The sequence below is a fragment of the Notechis scutatus genome, chromosome 4, assembly GCF_049901735.1.
Source record: "Notechis scutatus isolate UNSWTSFEM ecotype Mainland chromosome 4, rNotScu1.2, whole genome shotgun sequence".
NCBI lineage: Eukaryota > Metazoa > Chordata > Lepidosauria > Squamata > Elapidae > Notechis > Notechis scutatus.
Genome location: NC_142012.1, coordinates 79,693,777 through 79,713,805, shown reverse-complemented (window position 1 = coordinate 79,713,805; position 20,029 = coordinate 79,693,777). Strand labels below are relative to the sequence as shown.

Sequence of the window (20,029 nt, the reverse complement as noted above, 5' to 3'; positions counted from 1 at the left end):
CCCCGTATTGTGGCAGAATCTGGGGGCGGAGTCAAAGGAGGGATCAGCCTAGACTCCCTACATAGTCACAAAGTCCAACTTCCCTTGAATGCTATTGACTTTTATCTAACTCTTTCAGCGTGCCGACTATTAGTTGGGAAGATTCCTATGTATAGATGTTTCGCATATGCAGCGAAATCTGAAGGAAGTCTGAGATCAGTCAGGGAGAAGCAAGGTCAGATATAACTCTACAAAATGGAGCTGTGGTTCATTCATATCTCCATGGATTTTCTGAGGACATTGTTCCCGATAGCTGTTCTGATCCAGAAGATGGAAGTTCTGGTTTGAGAGAGCCTCCCCGAATCACACTACAGGTGTTCCCCTATGGACTAGGGCTGAGATGCTGAGAGACCCTTAGTTTTATACCCTCTTTGGGGCCCCACCTAATTGTGTCCTGTTCCTATGTAAGAAAAGCATCCCATTGGCTGTCAGACTCCCAGGGGTGGGGGGGTCTTAGCTAACTTTGTAGGCTTTGTCTGGACCAAATTGGCTTCACCTGAGTGCTGGCTGATGCAATCTTCCCAGGCCGGGTGGTGAGATGGGTAGAGGCCTTTGTTATGTAGAATAATCTGGCCCAGGCCTTAATGTCCTGCCCATTAACAAAGGTGGGGGTCACTTCTGCTTCTGAGTTTCTACTTCTCTTTTTCGGGGAAATATTCTGCCTTTTTAATATTTCCTAGGATATATCATTTTTCCAGGAGAGGGGTGGGTGCTAACTTCCTACACTAGGAAGCCATTGGAAAGAGTAACTCCATGCTGTGATCACCACAAGGCATTCTCCATAGGGCTGCCTTTGAAGTAGACTCAGAAACTCTAATTGGTCCAGAATACAGTGACCAAACTGTTGTCTGGTGAAACTGGTTAATGAAGAATTACTGCTATTTTGTTGATCTGGCTGGCAATAGTCTGGGGATCAATCCAGAGGGTGATTAATATTTATAAAGCCATCTGGCAGAGCCCACAGAGCAACTTGCAAAGGTGAGATTCCATTCTCTAGAACAGTGGTTGCCAACCAGTGGGCCAGGGACCACTGGTGGTCCATGAGAAAATTTTGGTGGTCTGCAGGGAAATGTTACCCCCAAAGCAATTAATCCAAGCTGCATGGGAACACAAGGCTGTGCCACCCACATGGCCCAAGGGAACACAAGGTTTGTGTCACTTGCATTGTGAACAATATGAGGTAGTGAGGGGAGGGGAGAAAGAGTGGAGGGGGAGGAACTTGCCCCACTTGCCCCACACGCCTGGCCTGGCCACCGGGCTGCTTCTTTCTGCTTCTTTCTTTTTCTGCTTTTGGCTGCACGCAAGGAAAGCAGTAAAAGACTTTTTTTTCTCTCCCCCAAACTCTGGCAGAAATGAGTCTTTGGGACCCTGCAAGGTCTGCTGCACCAGCAAAGACTCGTTTCTGGCAGAGTTTGGGGGAGAGAAAGAAAGACTTCTGCTGCTTCTGCTGCTTTCCTTGCATGAAGCCAAAAGTCTCTTTCTTTCTCTCTCTCCCCCTGAGAACAGAGCTGGAAACAGTATCCTGTGATCCCAAATAAAGAATGATTGATCGGTAGGAAAACAGGGTGGGGAATTTTCCTGCAGACCTTTTTTGGGATTTTCCCAGGATCTCTGGTCCATGGGATTTAAAATTATGAGTTTGGTAGTCCCTGAGGTCCAAAAGGTTGGCGGCCCCTGCTCTACAACGTTTTTCTTTGGAGATTATTTAATCCTGGCATCCCTCTCATGCTGACAGACCCCAAATAAAGTCATCGGTGAGCCTTTAGTCCCTTAGTAATGTGGTAGGGAGCCACACAGCTTATCACTGATTGTTATGTTTATGTTGTTATGTTTGTGGTGTGCCTCTCAGAGTTTAAAAAGATTGGAGCAGCCTGTAAAAAGGTAGAAATAAATAAAGCCATCTATCCGTCTATCTCAGAGCTTTCAATTTTGCCATGACTGTTTCTGGAGTGTGTCGTAAATGATCTCAGAATAAATGTGAAATGAAGCATCCGGCCTATTCCATAATAAAGGGCGCAGATTTCATTTGATCAGTGTTGTAATATGTTAATGCCTTTGTTGGAGAAAATGTTCTAATCCAGTCAGTTGTGTAGAACAGGAATTCTTGCTGGATGTTTCCCAGATAGTAAAAATGAAAACCATATTTATACTAATCATTCACAAGATGAATGTACCAGATGAGTGCACCAAAATCCTAGTTCTACTAAAGATGCTCAGTGTAGGGATAATCTTGGTTGACCAGCTTGTTTTGGTAGCCTGCAATGTTGGGTAAACTCAGCTAGCTTGGTTCAGTTTTCTTCATACTCTACATAAATGACCTCTGTGATCATATTAAGAGCAATTGCATTCTCTTCGCTGACAATGTAAAGCTATTCAACACCACAGACAATACTGCTACCCTCCAAAAAGACCTTGACTGTGTATCAGAATGGTCAAACAAATGGCAACTTCAAATCTCAACAAATAAATGCTCTGTCCTACATATTGGCAAAAAAAATCAGAAAATAAAATACAGGCTGAATAGTCAAGACCTTGTTGATGATCCAAACTCTGTCAAGGACCTTGGAGTACTCATCTCTAATGATCTAAGTGCTAGAGCCCACTGGAACTACATTGCCAAAAAGGCATTAAGAATTTTTAATCTAATCCTACGTAGCTTCTTCTCTGGTAATATCACACTACTAACTAGAGCATACAAAACATTTGCTAGACCAATATTTGAATACAGCTCATCAGTCTGGAACCCACATTACGTATCTGATATTAACACAGTTGAGAAAGTCCAGAAATATTTCACAAGAAGAGTTCTCCACTCCTCTACTCGTTGTAGAATACCTTATGCCACCAGACTCGAGATGCTAGACCTAGAAAACCTAGAACTACGACGCCTTCGGTCCGATCTAAGTATAGTATATAAAATCATACATTGCAGTGTCCTACCTGTCAATGAATACTTCAGCTTCAACCATATCAATACAAGAGCAAACAATAGATACAAACTCAAGGTAAACCGCACCAAACTTGATTGCAGGAAATACGACTTCAACAACAGAGTGGTCAATGTCTGGAATACTCTACCTGACTCTGTGGTTTCTTCCCCAAACCCCAAAAACTTTAACCTTAGACTGTCTACTATTGACCTCACCCCTTTCCTAAGAGGTCTGTAGGGGGTGTGGATAAGCGCACCAACATGCCTACTGTCCCTGTCCTATTGTTTCTTTTATCTTTCTTATGTATCCATATATTCATAACTATGTTTTTACTTATACCTATTATCTTGTAAGCAATTGACAAACCAAATAAAATAAAAATAAAAAAGTTTATCATTCGGCTAAGCCCAATTCAGTTCAGTGTATTGTAAAGATGTTCCTTATTTTTGTTTACTTGCTTTCAACATAACACAGATAGCAACTGAAGTTGCCCCTTATCTGTCTAGTTGCTTAACCATCACGGATTTGTTGTCACTGAACTGTCCTCATCTATCTGAGTTTTATTAATTTTTTAAATTCTCCTTTCTGCTGCTGAGCCATAGTAGTTTCTGACTTATGTCAACATTACCTAACATTGGTTGATGCACCATTTCCCCCCTCTCTTTTCTTCTTCCTGGTGGTCTCATCTACTTATCCTTGAGAAATTGGCTCTTTTTGTCTTGCTCTGATGTCATGGAAGAAGAAGAAGAAAGAAGGAGGGAGGGAGAAATTATTTCCAGGAATGAATGGCACAAAGAGAAAATGACTAGATTTAGTGGGGCTCATTCCCTGTAGTATGTGGGAGCGATAACAAGTAGGTGACAAAGAACATCAGCTGATGTGGCTTGCCCTTCAGCTTTTAACTTCTGCATGAAGGCTCTTCAGAGGAATAATGTTATGCAAACAAATTAAGCTCCAAAGGCTAGGCAAGAAGAGACTATATTACGGCGGATTGGATATTTGTTTATTAAGAACATTTGTTTTTTTTTATAAAGAATTTTTATTTTTAAAAACAAACATACACATACAAAACATAAACCATCTTCCCTTTTATATACATACAGTGTGTCAGTTGATTGCAAATCTTTTGTGCTATCCTTTTGTACTAATTTACTCACAATTTATGTCAATTTTCACATTGTCGAACTAACATGTGCTTATATATTTATCTCTATCTCTATCTCTATCTCTATCTCTATCTCTATCTCTATCTCTATCTCTATATATCTCTATATATCTCTCTATATCTATATATTTGTTTTCTTAAGTTTTCACAGGTACTTACATGTATAGTATTCAGCTTTGTTCGGGTATTTTCCCATGTCATTGTAGTTGTGCTTTTAAAGTTGTAGCAACGTTTCGGCAGAATCTCATCTGCCATCATCAGGCTTCTGTATAGTGTTTGTCTGTGAGTCAGACTTTTACAGTGGTTTCAGTTTTAAATTTGAGGCTAGCCTACTGCTGTGCCAGAATGGTTTTTTCTTCATCCTGATTGGTTGGGAGTCTTGGTCTGTGTTTATTGGTCTTGGAGTTTGCTGTGTTCTGCTTGATTGGTGTTTCTAATATCTTCTGTCTGTTTTGTGGCTCTTTTTGTGTCTTGATTGGCTGGCAACATTGTGTTCCTGTATTGGAGGCCTTTAGTGCAGCTTGGCTCTGGGTAAATGGACGGCTATCATTTGTTAGGAAGCTAGGTTTCATCTGGGTGCCTGGTTGGGGTGTGTTTGAGCTGGAGGTATCAGGGGGGATCTGTTTGTGCCCACGTGTTTGCCTGGCTAGTGGTGTGGAGATTAGGCTAGCCCCAAAAATTAAAACTGAAACCACTGTAAAAGTCTGACTCACAGACGAACACAACACAGAAGCCTGATGATGGCAGATGAGATTCTGCCGAAACGTTGCTACAACTTTAAAAGCACAACTACAATGACGTGGGAAAATACCTGAACAAAGCTGAATACCATATATCTATATATATCTATATCTATGGTATTCAGCTTTGTTATCTCTCTCTCTCTCTCTCTCTCTCTCTCTCTCTCTCTCTCTATATATATATATATATATATATATATATATATATATATATATATATATATATATATATATAATTTTATATAATTTTATTCATAAACATTTTTGAATACAGTTTATTGTCAGGGTATACCATTTACAAGAAGAAGAAGAAAGAAAACCATAAAATATTAACACATGCAGTGATAGTAATACTAATATATACTAATAACAACACATAATAATAGTAATAATATCACCAAGTAGTTTTAACTACATTTCTTTTTATATTAGCTTATTTACATTTTTAGTAATTATAGTGATTATAATTATAAACCATCTCTATTTTAGATGCATACATTCATCATCTTTCTTCCTCTGATTTCTACTTCTTGTCTCTAACCACTCATAAAAATCTATTCCATATTGAATAGTATTCTGTGTTTTCTTTAACTTTCATTTTTAAAGTTAACCTGTCCATTTCACAGCACAGTCTAACATTTTCCGAATAACCTCCTCATCTGGAGAGATATTCTCATTTTTTTTCAGTATTTTGCAAAGCTCATCCTTGCTGCTGTCAGTATATGAGTAATGTATTTTTAAGATAGCCATAAAAAAGGGCCTGGAGATCTTTTGTGGATGCAGAGAAGTGCTGATATTTTCTTGTTTGCACAAGGTGGCAAGGGAGGACCCAGATTCTTGGCAGAGGAGGTTAATGATTATTAGTTTCTGATGCCACAGTGAAGCATTTTCAGCTGCTTCCCTGCTGGAAAGAGAAGAGTGGACGGCTTTATTTTTCCTACAAATGAAAGATCTTTTGAAGCCCACAGGTCAACTGATTGACACCAGAGGAAAGGGAGGAAGCACAGAGGACACAAATAGGAGTCTTGTGATGCTAAACCCACATTAGCCACAATCCCAGATCAATTCTGGGCCACCAACAGGCAAATAAACAATATATTACGCTCACAATGTTCTGCTTGATGCTTCTCCTATGGGGAAAAAAAAAAAGAGAGAGATACAGATTCACAGAGTTGGGAGGGACCTTGTAGGTCATCTAGTCCAACCCCTTGCCCAAGCAGGAGAACCTACACCATTTCTGACAGAAGGCAGTCCAGTCTCTTCTTGAAAGCCTCCAGTGATGCACCTCTCACAACTTCCGAAGGCAACTTCTGTTCCATTGGTGGATTGTTCTCACTGTCAGAAAATTTCTTCTTTATTTCCAGGTTGAAGCTCTGCTTGTTTAGTTTCCATCCATTGTTCCTTGTCTGGAGATTGGACAGCCGCTTGTCCAAAATGGTATAGGGTCTCCTGCTTAAACAGCGGGTTGGACTGGAAGGCCTCCAAGGTCCCTTCCAACTCTATTATTTTGTCGTTCTCGTATTCTGAAAATGTAAACCTGACTTAAAGAAGTGTTAGTAAATGATAATGTCCGATAAAATCAAACCGAGGTTCAAATGCAGGTTAATTAAACTAATTGGCTCTAGAGACAAATCCCTGAGCAAAATTGCCACGGGAAATGTGTTCTGCCTCAATCTACCAAGTAAATATATTGGAATCAGCGATGCTGTCCAAGATTGATCTGCAAGGCAACTCTGAAGACTTTAAATTAGGCTGAGCTATAATCAGATATGGTCTTGATGTTCCTTTTTTTGGAACGGAGTGATATTTCACAAGAAGAGTTCTCCACTCTTCTACTCGTTGTAGAATACCTTATGCCACCAGACTTGAAATTCTAGAACTAGAAAACCTTGAATTACACCGTCTTCGGTCCGACTTAAGCATGGTATATAAAATCATACATTGCAATGTCCTACCTGTCAGTGAATACTTCAGCTTCAACCATAACAACACAAGAGCACACAATAGATACAAACTCAAAGTAAACCGCACCAAACTTGATTGCAGGAAATACGACTTCAGCAATAGAGTGGTCAATGTCTGGAATACTCTACCCGACTCTGTAGTCTCTTCCCCAAACCCCAAAAACTTTAACCTTAGACTGTCTACTATTGACCTCACCCCTTTCCTAAGAGGTCTGTAGGGGGCGTGCATAAGCGCACCAATGTGCCTACCGTCCCTGTCCTATTGTTTCTCTTATTCTTTTATTTTTCTTATATGTACCCATTTCATGTATTCACAACTATGTATACACTTATACTTATTATCTTGTAAACAATTGGCAAATCAAATAAATAAAATAAATAAATAAATAAAATATCAGACAGGCAGTAGCTTAAGGTATTTTAGTATATGTTAAAATACCCGCTTCATGCTTTGCATCATCATTTTAAGTTGCATTCCTGTAATTTGATTATAATGCAGGTTATATATTTCTTGCTATCTTTTCCCCTGTTTCTGTTTCCATATTTGAATTGAAGTGTTTTTTTTAGGGAATGCCATTCTTTGATTCTTTTGGTTGAGGTATTTATAGTGATGTACGCATCTCAGAAAAATCACTCAGATGGTATTCTTTTGTTTGCATTTTTGAATTGTTTTTTGCATGCCAGCTAGAGTTGCAGTAGAGTTGGGTGGCCTTAAAAATCAATTAGTCAACCCATTTCGTTAAATTATATGATTTCTGTAGAGTAGCTGACCCTAATAATTATCTCAGGTAGAGGTGGGCAAGTTGTATTTATTTGATTTATAATCTGCAATATTTTTTTTCCTGGCGAGCACTTAACAAAAATTAAAAAAGAAAATCATAATGAAGAAAGCACAGATTAAAATGGCAAACAAAATAATTTCTAAAGGCATTTATTCTGTGCATGATGTACGATTCTAGGAGGCTGTCTAGGCAAAACCCTGCAGTTTGCTTGGCAACTTTCAGGCACAAAAGACCAGGTCCACACTGTCCAATTAAACCAACTTATTGTTAAACAGCCTGTGCATAGGAATCTTCTCAACTAATGGTTAGCAGAGGGGTCTTCAGACTTGACAACTTTAAGACTTGTGGACTTCAACTCCCAGAATTCCTCCTCCAATCATGCTAGCTCAGGAATTCTAGGAGTTGAAGTCCACAAGTCTTAAACTTGCCAAGTTTGAAGACCCTTGGGTTAGCAACTGCTTGACAAGAGTCAACAGAATTCAAGGAACATTGGACTTAATTCAGTTGTGGCTATATAGGGATTATAGGCTGATCCCTCTTTTAACTCTACTCCTAGGTTCTATCTAGGTTTCTCCTACAGCCAATTTTTTTTCTTTTCTGGAAGTGGTTTGCCATTGCCTCTTTTCAAGGGCTGAGAGAATGTGACTGGCCCAAGATCACCTAACTGGCTTCATGCCCAAGGCAAAACTACAGCTCACGGTGTTCTGGTTTCTAGCCTGATGCTTTTACCACAATATTTTATTTTATTTTTATTTATTTTATTTTGTCAAGCAATTATTAGATAACAGGTATAATAAGTATAAACATGGTTATGAATACATGAAATGGATACGAATAAGGAAAAAGAAGAAACAATAGGACAGGGACGGTAGGCACGTTGGTGCGCTATCAAACAGACTTTGAAAGCATCTATGAATGGATTATTAACCAGAACTTTTACTCAGCCAGTTGTACAGCTGTGTGTGTGTGTGTTGTGTGTACACCCCTTAAAGAGGGATTCAAAGTTTATTTATATTTTTCTTTATGTCACTGTTGGTAAAAAGAAAGGAAATCTGCCTTTTATTCCACAAGATGAGAAAGACAGCTGGAAATTCAGATAGGAAGAAAAATAAAATCACTCCTATTCAGAGTTTTGCTGTTATAGCGATTTGTCTCATGGGGCTTCAAAGTGGCTGAACATATCAAACTTCTCTGAGATTAAGCTGACATCTTCCACATTTGCTAAACACAAGAATTTAGACTAATTGCAGCTGCTTGCTTGAAAACAGATGTTTTGGGGAGTCAACTTAACGTTACCTTTGATCTAAATTACAGATAGAATTTAGGCTGAAATATTCCCAAACCAGAAATGCAAAACCACTTCAGAAGAGTAAACTAACCTGCTTATTTAGTTGTAACTTTCAGTAAAGAATATCAGAATATTTTTAGGACCCGTTTCCATAATGTGCCAGGAAGGTAGAGCAGTTAAAGCAACAGTTTAGAAAGTGAAAACTGTGAGGTCTAATCTTACCTTAGGTAATTGTGTTTTGACACATTGCAGTTATTCAAATTTGTCTTGACAACAATGTAGGAAGGGACAGCACTCCCCAGGATTATTTTGCTAACATGCAAGGTTGACTCTAGTTTGTTGAACAAGCTATGGTCAATGCAAATCTTTGCTTCACTTTACCTGTGAACACTGCTAGTCTCAATACCCATTTTTGTTTTTCATACAAGAAAAGTTAAGTGTCAACTGTAAAAGGACTTTGTACCTCAGTTTTGCAATGTTTATAGCTTAATGCAAATCTAGCCATCAATTACTTTTGTCAGTGCTGGGAAAGGAAGGACCTAAGAGAAGATTATAATTCTGCTTTCTTAAAAGACTTTCTTTTGAAATTTCTTGTGAGCCTTTGCTGAAATTCTCCAGTGGCTAAATTTTATATTCAGCAATTTATTCCATTCTCTTTCAGGCATCCCTACAAACAACTCCCATTTTGTAAATGTACTAATATCATGAACAATGTTGAAAGAAAAATTGACGCAAGATCGGTATATTTTCCTAAAATTAGAAATGTGGCAAAATGGCAACTGTCTGTTTGCAGCAGGTGAATGATAAGAAAAGGCAGATTTCTGAATGTTACCTTGGACATTTAATGCTTTGCAGGAATGGTTATGAATGAAGTAATGTGAAGGGGATAAATAAATAGAGTAAAATGCATGTTGTTGCATTTGTGTGCATTGAGAGGTCTGTGGTGATCTCTGAGCTTGGTTGTTTCCTTGCAGACTTTTTATTACCCAGTTAGGTAACATCATCAGGGCAAGGTGATGTTATCTAGCTGGGTAATAAAATGTCTGCAAGGAAACAACCAAGCTTAGAAAGCACCGAGGATGCCTCGGTTCAACTTTGAGCTACTAATATTCTCTTCTGTTGGTATACATTGTGGGCAGCGGCGATTCTCATTTGAAAGCATAAACCTCCAGCTCATTCGCCCATGTTTTGAGTGACTCTTGTTCTGCAGCAGGGCATAGATGCCAAGGAGAGATTCTGCTGGGAAAATAATTACATATTAGTTCACCTGCATTGATGTGGCATTTCCTTGGCATTTCTTCTGTAGCGGTGCACTTGAAGATGCCATTTGGTTTTGCAGTTTTGCAGCCACAGATTTTATGAATGAGTCATCCCATTGATAGCCTATTAAGCATGGAAAGCTGAATAGACAGGTCTGTAGGTCGTGCTAGTAATAACATCAGGCGGGCCATGGGTGGGCTCAGGCTACGATGACTGGGGGATTTCCTTGGCAGGGGATTTGATGGCCTTTGGACCAGCAAAAATAAGGCTGAGACGCTCGCTCGACTTGATTGTTCTCCCTTGTGCTGTTACCCGATAATTGTTCTCTGATCTTTCAAACGAGTGAGGGAACAAGCAACTCTGAGCAGCTGGTTGAAAAGGAATGGAAACGGCTGTATTTTTAAATTTTTATTTATTTATTTTGATTTGTCAATCGCTTACAAGATAATAGGTATAAGTAAAAACATAGTTATGAATAAATGAAATGGGTACATATAAGAAAAATAAAAAGAAGCAATACGACAGGGATGGTAGGCACATTGGTGCGCTTATGCACGCCCCCTACAGACCTCTTAGGAAAGGGGTGAGGTCAATAGGAGACAGTCTAAGGTTAAAGTTTTTGGGGTTTGGGGAAGAAACCACAGAGTCAGGGAGAGTATTTATGCTCCTTGATTTCTCTCTGTTGCAATTTACAGGTAGCCCTGTAAATTGAGCCCAGAATTTTATGTTGCTAAGTGAGAAATGTGCTTAAGTGAGAGTTTTGCCCCATTTTACAACTTTCCTTGCCACATTTGTTAAGCGAATCCTTGCACCGTTGTTAAATTAGTAACCTGGTTGTTAAGTGGATCTGGTTTCCCCCGTTGGCTTTCTTGTCCGAGGGTGCAAAAAGGGATCACGTAGCCCCGGGACACTGCAATGGTCGTAAACATGAGTGGCATCCAAATGTAAATCACATGACCAAGGGGATGCTATAATGGTCGTAAGTGTGAAAAATGGTCATGTCACTTTAGCGCCCTCAAATGGCACTGTAAATAAACTGTTGTAAGTTGAGGACTACGTGTACTGGCTGCCTGGCTGTTCATTTTCCCTACCTCCTGACTCAAGGAGAATGAAGTGGCTGACAGATTCTCCATTAAATTGGATCCAGGAAAGAATATTTGGATTACATCCGTGGATCATGTTGTCAGCGTTCCAGCAAGCCTCCATTTCAATCAGTAACTCCTAGACAAACATATCTCAAACGTGACTTTATTAGAACAGCACCTGGCACATCTGTGGAATCCCGAATCTGAAAGTTTTCAGGTTTCCCACAAGTTCCCAAACTATAAATCCACCCCCCCTTGGCCGTCATTGCATCACATGGCCCAATCATGACCCGTCCAAAAGTAAGATCCTTATTTCACCCTGCGCCATACTCAATGACCTTGAACTAACAAAAGAATTTTATTTTGTCTACTTAGAGCTACTCAATTGAAATCACCCTCTCCCACTTTTTCAGGCTATGTGGCAGCGTGGAATATGACATGTTTGACAAAGCTGACATGTTTGGTTCTTCTTACCATTATTGAAGGATAGATAGATACAATAGAATAGAATTCTTTATTGGCCAAGTGTGATTGGGCAAACAAGGAATTTGTCTTGGTGCAAATGGTCCCAGTGTACATACAAGAAAAGATACATTCATCAAGAGTCAAGAATCACAGAAAATATTGACGAACTGTAGAACTGATATTAGATGATATTTCTGTAAATACAACAGAGTATAGTGGATAAAATAGTTGTACAGAAATAGCAAACCAAGAGGTTTTATGTTGTAAATATAAATGAATATACAGGAGATGTTAATAGTATAAGTTTATCAATGTATGATAAGTAGAAGGTTATTTGTTCTACATTATGGTATGTAGGGTGCGAGATGAGAGAAAGGTTGTGGGGGTTTCGTTATCTGAAGTTTTTTAAAAAATTACACCTTTTCAGGAAGCTATCAGAAACCCTGAAGGAAGGAGTTTGTGATTGTGATTATCAACCTGCCTAGAAAGAAAAAGAAAACAAAAGAGAAAAAACATCATTATTCAGTCAATTAAGTCAATTTGACAGAACAGAGAAGTCAGGACAAGGCAGACTGCATTTTGTGACGGCAGATCTGAATGAAATATTACAGAAAATCTGTTTGATGTGAAAAGGGATAAAATTCCCAAAACATGCAGTACAGTTTGTTTAAGGTTCTTGGAAGCAATGGGTTTTGCTCATTTATAACAGAAGTGCATTGGTAGGGCAGTTCTCAGATAATAACCTATCCATTGGAGGTTGTATTCAGCAGGTTCTGAGCAGTTCTGGAGAACCAGTAGCAGAAATTTTGAGTAGTTCAGAGAACTGGCAAATACCACCTCTGACTGGCCCCACCCCCATCTATTCTCTGCCTCCCAAGTCCCAGTTGATTGGCTGGGTCTTCTTTGGTTGCCCTGCACAGGAGAACAGAGCTGGAAAGCAGGTTAGTGGGGTGGGGAGGGAATGGGGATTTTGCAGTAACCTTCCCCGCCACACCCTCCAAGCCACGCTCACCAAGCCACACCACACCCACCAAGCCACTCCCACAAAACCAGTAGTAAATTTTTTTTGAATCCCACCACTGCTACCCATGCAAACTCACAGGGTTTCTGCGGTTCTAAAAAATGATATGGTGGTGATTTTTTTTTTTAAATTGCTTCCTCTAGAGCTCAGCTTTTAAGTAAGAGAACAGACAGTTTCTAGTGGTTCTGTCAAGTCACAGAGGAAAGCTACAAAGCTGAAGCAACAATATTACGATTCACATGTAAAATAGCATTTCTAACACAACTTATACATACTTAAAGCACGGTCCTTCCAGGGTTGTTCTAAAATTCAAGCTGTTAAAATGGCTAAGAGGCCAAACTAGTCTTACCCTGACCAGGAGGATGAAGTTAACACCAGGAAAACTGTCATGGAGAGGACTAGCACAACAGATGGACATGTTCTCCTCTTGTTGCTATCAGCTTCATTTGCTGTTGAAAGAGCCTGGAGATCAGGCACTTTTCAGAAGCTTAGAATGGTGGCCCAGAACTCCTAAAACCTCAGATGTTCCTAGGATCTTCAGGGTGGGTGCTTAGACATTGTTGTTGTCTAGCCAATAGCAAAACAAGAATGGAGAAAAGTTGTTATGGAGATATACATAGGAGTTAAATAACTCCATTTTTTAATAAGCAGATCGTGAGCATGGAGGAAATTTAATGCATCTTAATTTAAGGACAGGGTAGCAATAGCAGTAACCCTTAGACTCCATAGTACTTTTACAACCCTCTCTAAGCAGTTTACAGAGTCAGTCTATTTCCCCCCAACAGTCTGGGTCCTCATTTTATTAACCTTGGAAGGATGGAAGGCTGAGTCAATAGCAATAGCCCTTAGACTCCACAGTCCTTTTACAACCCTCTCTAAGCAGTTTACAGAGTCAGCCTATTTCCCCCCAACTATCTGGGTCCTCATTTTACCCACCTCGGAAGGCTGGAAGGCTGAAAGGCTGAGTCAACCTTGAGCCTGGTGAGATTCAAATTCCCAAATTGCAGTCAGCCAGCAGTCAGCAGAAGTAACCTGCAATACTGCACTTTAACCACTGCGCCACCGTGGTACAGGCAGGTCTACAGGTATGATTGTAGCATTGACTAGGGACACCGGAAGGGAGCTTCAACAGGACAAGCCCTCCGGTCTGAATTGATCCTGATAGTTTGCTTATGAGCTCAGGACCTTAGTTCAGGGGTCCTTAACTTTCGGTCAGTGGCATACCAGAAACAAGGCTGTACAAACAAGCGAAGTGCCATGCAGGCAGCAAACAAAACCATGCCTCTTCCAGTCCATGGAAAAACCTCTCTTTACAGAACTGGTCCCTGGTGCCCAAAATGTTGGGATCGCTGCCTTAGGTGGTCCTGCTAGCTGCTGTAGTGATCTGCAGAATAGGCATAGGCCTTAGGTGAGCTGCTCAAATCAGAGATACCAGCTATGAAGGAAATTTACTTACTTGCTTTTATCCTAACTCAAAGTGATGAACATATCCAACACGCCTTCCTTCTTTTAATTCCCCCCTAACGACAACCCTGTGAGGTTAGTTAATTTAAAAGAGAGTGATTGGCCCAAAGACAGCCAGCTGGCTTTCATGGCTAAGGTGGCAGTAAAATTCGTGGCCTCTGCTTTCTAACCTGGTGCCATAACCACTAAGACAAACTGGGTTTCTATGTTTGTAATGTGTAGAACAGTGCAGAGGTTGCTTGACATATGGGGCTAATTTAATAGGAGGCTTTAAATTGTCCAGTTTCCCTGTCTTACATTTGCCACTGATTAATAAGTAAGCATTAGTAGGAGAAGCAGTAATAGTTGTGCCTTTGGAAGTTGTGAGAGCTTCATCACTGGAAGCTCTCAAGAAGAGAGTGGAATGGTGTAGAAGGATGTCTTTCTTGGGCTGGGGGTTGGACTAGATGACCTACAAGGTCCCTTCCAACTCTGTTAATCTGTATCTGATTTTCTTAAAATTATTGCCTCAGTGTTCCTAGAATACCACAAGATATAAAATAAAACATCTAATAGACTTTACAACAGAGAAAATGATGAAAATTAAGCTACCAGTTCAACACATAAATGATTCCAAAGGTAATAATTTGATAATATCCTTGGAAATAGATGGCAGGGAAGAAGCTGAACAAATTTTCTTGAGAGAACTTTCTGAAGCTTTGCAGTAGAGTAGATACTGCTGCAAAGGAGGACTAATTGTTCATAAAGCATAATTTAGCCTTTGATCCGGTGTTTCTCAGCTTTGCAACTCTAAGATGCATGGACTTCAGTTCCCAGAATTCCCCAGCTAAAAAACCACCTATATGTCTTTGTGTCCTAAGATTGAGTAATACGGCTTTACTCAATCCTTCTCGCTCCCACTGCCCCTATGTTTGAGTATTGTCTCCATCATTCCTACCGGTAGGCAATTTATTGAAGGATGCATCCTGCATAATTATTTTCTGAAGCGTTGGATATGACCTGATCATCATATATGTTGCATGAGATTTTGGCCTTTTCCTCCTACATTTCTTAGAAAAAATATGAACCAAAGCTCTCAAATCAATAGACGATTTTAGGAGATTTATAGCCTTGCAGTGATATTTCTCTCTCTCCCCCACGCCCCTCTCTTTTTAACAAATGCCAAGGCTATAAAGCAGCACCCGTATTTCCCTGATGTATTGATTGGAGCTATTCCATTCAGCTGCAAAACTATCAAATTTGTGACTCTAGCACTAGCCACATTGATTGCCCAGTTGTGACTGGAACTAATATGCTCACTTATTTATTAGTTTATTTGTTGGCCATTCCCTTTGTAAAGAAATGTTAACCAACCATTTTTAGTTAGTTCTGAAACTCTTGAAAATGAATCTTTATTTGCATGTAGGTGAATAAAAGAGGAAAAAATACACAAAAAGCTAAATTATTTACCTGGGGTGACACAGTGAGTTTTATATCACATTATAGCCTGCAACTTATTAAAGTAGCCATGTCTTTCTCTGCGTATACTGCATAGTCTTGAAGAAAGACACTGCTACTTTAATGAGTCACAGAGAGAGAGATGCTCAGTTTGCATTCCCACATATTATATTGCACTGATAAGCTATAACTTGATTTGGGTAAGATTTTGCTTATTGTAATTCCTTCCCTCCCTCCCTCCCTCCCTCCCTCCCTCCCTCCCTCCCTCTGTTGCTCCTTCCTTCCTTCCTTCCTTCCTTCCTTCCTTCCTTCCTTCCTTCCTTCCTTCCTTCCTGTCCCGTTTGTGACTCTAGCATTAGTCAGACAACTGATTGCCCAGTTGTCACCAGAACCAAAATGTTCACTTCTTTATTAGTTTATTTAAAAACCTAATATAAAACTATGTTAGTTAGTTTATTTGTTACTTTTTAGGGGCCATTCCCTTTGTAAATGTTAACCAACCAAGTTCTGAAACTATTGATAGTTAATCTTTATTGACATATACTGGTTAGTTGAATAAAAGAGAAAAAACTCCACACAATTATTAACTTGATGTAACACAAAGATATTTATATTATATTATTTCCTGCAACTTATTAAAGCAGCTGTGTCTTTTTTGGCATGTACCGCACAGTTCTGAAGAAGGACACCACTGCTTTAATGAGTCAGAGATAAATGCTCTGTTTGCATTCACACAGATTCAATTGCAGTGATGATCTTACAACTTAATTTGGGTATGATTTGCCTAGTGCAATATGTGAACCCAGCCTTTTGGATTAAGTCACCAAAATCATAGTTAGAATTACGCTTTAGAACAAATGATGACCTCAGTCCATTTCTCAGAGACGATGCCTTTAAATTCCAAAGGAACCAGGAAACAAAATAAATTTTGTACGACACTGTGCCAGAATCAGGTGATTGAGGAGAAGGATAATTTAAATAAGCATCTGGCAGTTAATTCTAAAGTGTGCAAATAATGAATCATAATAATGATAGATACTGGGTATTAATTGAGTGACAGTAGTTGATAGTGTTTTGCAGATTGTAAATTTTTGAAACTATGAAACAAATATTGAGATTCTTCCATCATTGTTAAGCTCCTGATGATTAGTGTTCAACAGGCAACATTTCAAAAGGGAAAACTTTGTATATCTTGGTTGGAAAACTTTCAACTGTAGAATTATACCACTTCACAGTGCTTTACAGCCCTCTCTAAGCAGTTTAGAGTCAGCCTCTACTACTACTATTAACCTTCTCATCACTCCTTATCACCCATCCCCTCCCACTTGTGACTGTATGACTGTCACTTTGTTGCTTGTATCCTTACGATTTATATTCACTGTTTCCTAGTATTATTTGATGGCTTATTGTACCCTATGACTATTATTAAATGTTGTACCTGATGATTCTTGACTCTTTTTTTTTTTACAAATTTTATTAAGTAAATATTAAAATATTGGACGCTTTTCTGGCATTGTTTTTGCCATACATACCATAACATAGAACCGTCTACTTATCATACATTGCTAAATTTATACTATTATCATCTCCTGTGTATTCATTTATATTTACAACATAAAACCTTGTGATTTGCTATTTCTATACAACCATTTTATCCACTATATTCCATTGTATTTACATAAATATCATCTGATATCAATTCTACAATTCGTCAATATTTTTTGTGATTCTTGACTCTTAACGAACGTATCTTTTCTTTTATGTACACTGAGAGCATCTGCACTGAGACAAATTCCTTGTGTGTCCAATCACACTTGGCCAATAAAGAATTCTATTCTATTCTAAATTTTAGAAGTCTTGAGCTGTAGAACACACATTACTCTTGTAAGCTGAGAAGTACCTGTAAATGAAACTGTGGACCAATGAAACCTTCCAACAATTTGGAATGATAGACCGATATTTTAATTCTGCATGAAGGTCAGAGAAAGGTACAGTCATCTTCAAATTGGCTTTTCTCACTTCCCAAAATACCATGTCAGCTATGACAGGGCATTCATGTTATGACTTGAAAAACAGATGCATTACAGTTCAGTAATTTAACTAAGCCATCCCTATGATGTCTCAGAAGTCCCTAAATCCCTGCAAATTTCATTCCTCCTTGGATATTTCTTTCTCCCTTATCGGTTTTCAAATGAAGGCATACAAGTAGCCCTCAACTTTCTACTTCAATGGATCCCACAATTTCTGCTGATGGGCGAGACATTTGTTAAGTGAATTTGACCTTTCGTGCCATGGATGGTAAGTGAATCCCTGCAGTTCTTAAGTTGGTAACAACGTCATTAAGTGAGTCTGACTTTACCTGTCACAGGAAGTCACAAAAGGTGATCCCACAACCGTCATGAATATGAGTCAGTTGCCAAGCTTCCAAATTTTGATCTTGTGAAAGTGGGAATGCTGCAATGGTCGTAAGTGTGAAAAATGGTCATAAGTCACTTCTTTCAGTGCCGCTGTAACTTTGAACAGTCACTAAATGAACTGTTGTAAGTCAAGAACCACCTGTATTCCCATAGCTCTTACAACATCTAGATTGTAGCATTTCCCACAGTGATGCAGGCATGTAAATAAGTTAAATTTTAGAAGTCTGAGTTGCAGAACAAACGTTAGAAATCTAAAGAACTAGCTGGATACCCATGCTTCGCCACAAAACTACGTGGTCAGGCTTAGTTTTGGGGGAGGAAAATAAGGGGGGGGGGAAATTCTGCCTCTGCCTACCAGCATCCTTTGGTATTCATCTGGCTAGCGTCCTGTCAGTGTGTGAGAGCGTTGAGGGCTGTTTGGCAACTGAAACAGTATTTGCTGTGTGAGCAAGGAGGAGACAGCAAGGAGCCTGGGCATGGCTTAGCTCAACTGTTCTGTACTAAAGCTGCTTGGTGCTGTGAAAGTAAAACTGAAACTCCTCTCCTCTGCTTGTGTTTTGCATTTGGAACAGATTTCTTTTCAGGTCGGGAGGGGGAGAATAACTCCTTAGCATCAGAGCATATTAATAATAATATAGGAAATACTAATGCTCCAATAGTCATTTCAAAAATTCCTTTCTTAGTGAGCCCCTAGAAGCCAAGAGGAACATAGGTGCCAAATTTCAAGTTTGTAGGCTTTGCAGTTCTGGAGATTTTGTGATGATGTGTGAGTGGTATTTCACTTTTATATATACTGTATATACAGATAAATCGGCATTAAGATTTTAAGGGTGATTTCTGCTTAAGCCCAGATTTTGTTCACTGAGCTATTCTTAGCTTGTTTGAGCTTCTTTCAGCTCTCCTTGTGAATGCAGTATTGTGTTCTTAAAAGGAAAATCTTTTTTAGTGTCAGCTTTCTGGTTGTAAGTAAGAAAGGCAAGAAGCAGGAGGGTTGGATTTAAGTCTGGGACCATTAATCAAAATGAATAATTGGTTAAGATGTATCTTTTCCTTGGGCTTTGGGTGCAAGCTTGATGCTCTCAGCATAGATGGGTGAGAGAGAACAGGTGTGATGTTTTGAGCTAAAGTAAACATTAAATCTGCTGGTTTTCCTTAAATGTACTTGTGACAGATGGTGGATCGCCTTTGTTAGATATGTCTGAGCAACATCCATAAAAGCAAACAAGATTTCTTAAATAGGCTGTCTGAAGGCACTTGGCCTGCTAGTGATATTCTCCTAAAGTTTGTACTTAACTGAATAAAAAGTAGGCAAGGATGAAAAGATTTCCATGCTGCAAACTTGCAGACCATTAGTAGAAAAGGTGAATATGGGCCAGAATAACAGAATAACAGCATTGGAAGGGATCTTGGAGGTCTTCTAGTCCAGCCCCCTGCTCAAGTAGACCTTATACCATTTCTGATAGTCTCTTCTTCAAAACCTCCAGTGATGAAGCATCCACAACTTCTGAAGGCAACTTCTGTTCCACTAGCTAATTGTCCTCATTGTTAGGAAGTTCCTCCTTAATTCCAAGTTGCTTTTCTCCTCCCGTTCCCTCTTTTATGCAATTGGCAGTCAAGAACTGTCTCTTTCAATTTGGCTAAAAGTTTGATGGGGGACACATGATAATTTTAGGGTCCATGTCTGCAGTTTTCCTTGTTGCCTAAAGAAATCTGATCGTGGAGCAATGAGGGATTAGGAGAGCAAAGTAGATGCTGAGTTAGAACATCTACCATGTTCAAAGGCACAAAGAATTTAGGCCAACCATCCTCAACCTGCCTTGCCCTCAAAGTAGAAACACGGTGTTTGAGGCCATCTATTTTAGTATTGGCTCTCGGTGTAAGCCATTAGGATGCTGAAGCAGGGGACTACAACACCAGTAGCAAATGTGAAAACCAGAGCTCTGTGCCTTCCCTAGCAGCTTAGAAGAACTAC

The 20,029-nt window shown here is 39.4% G+C and overlaps 1 protein-coding gene across 12 annotated transcripts in view; it reads left to right on the top strand.

Moving 5' to 3' along the window:
* Positions 1-20,029, top strand: part of KCNMA1 (potassium calcium-activated channel subfamily M alpha 1) — a 524,126-nt gene that overhangs the window by 9,071 nt on the left and 495,026 nt on the right. The gene's annotated exons all lie outside the window — the stretch shown is intronic.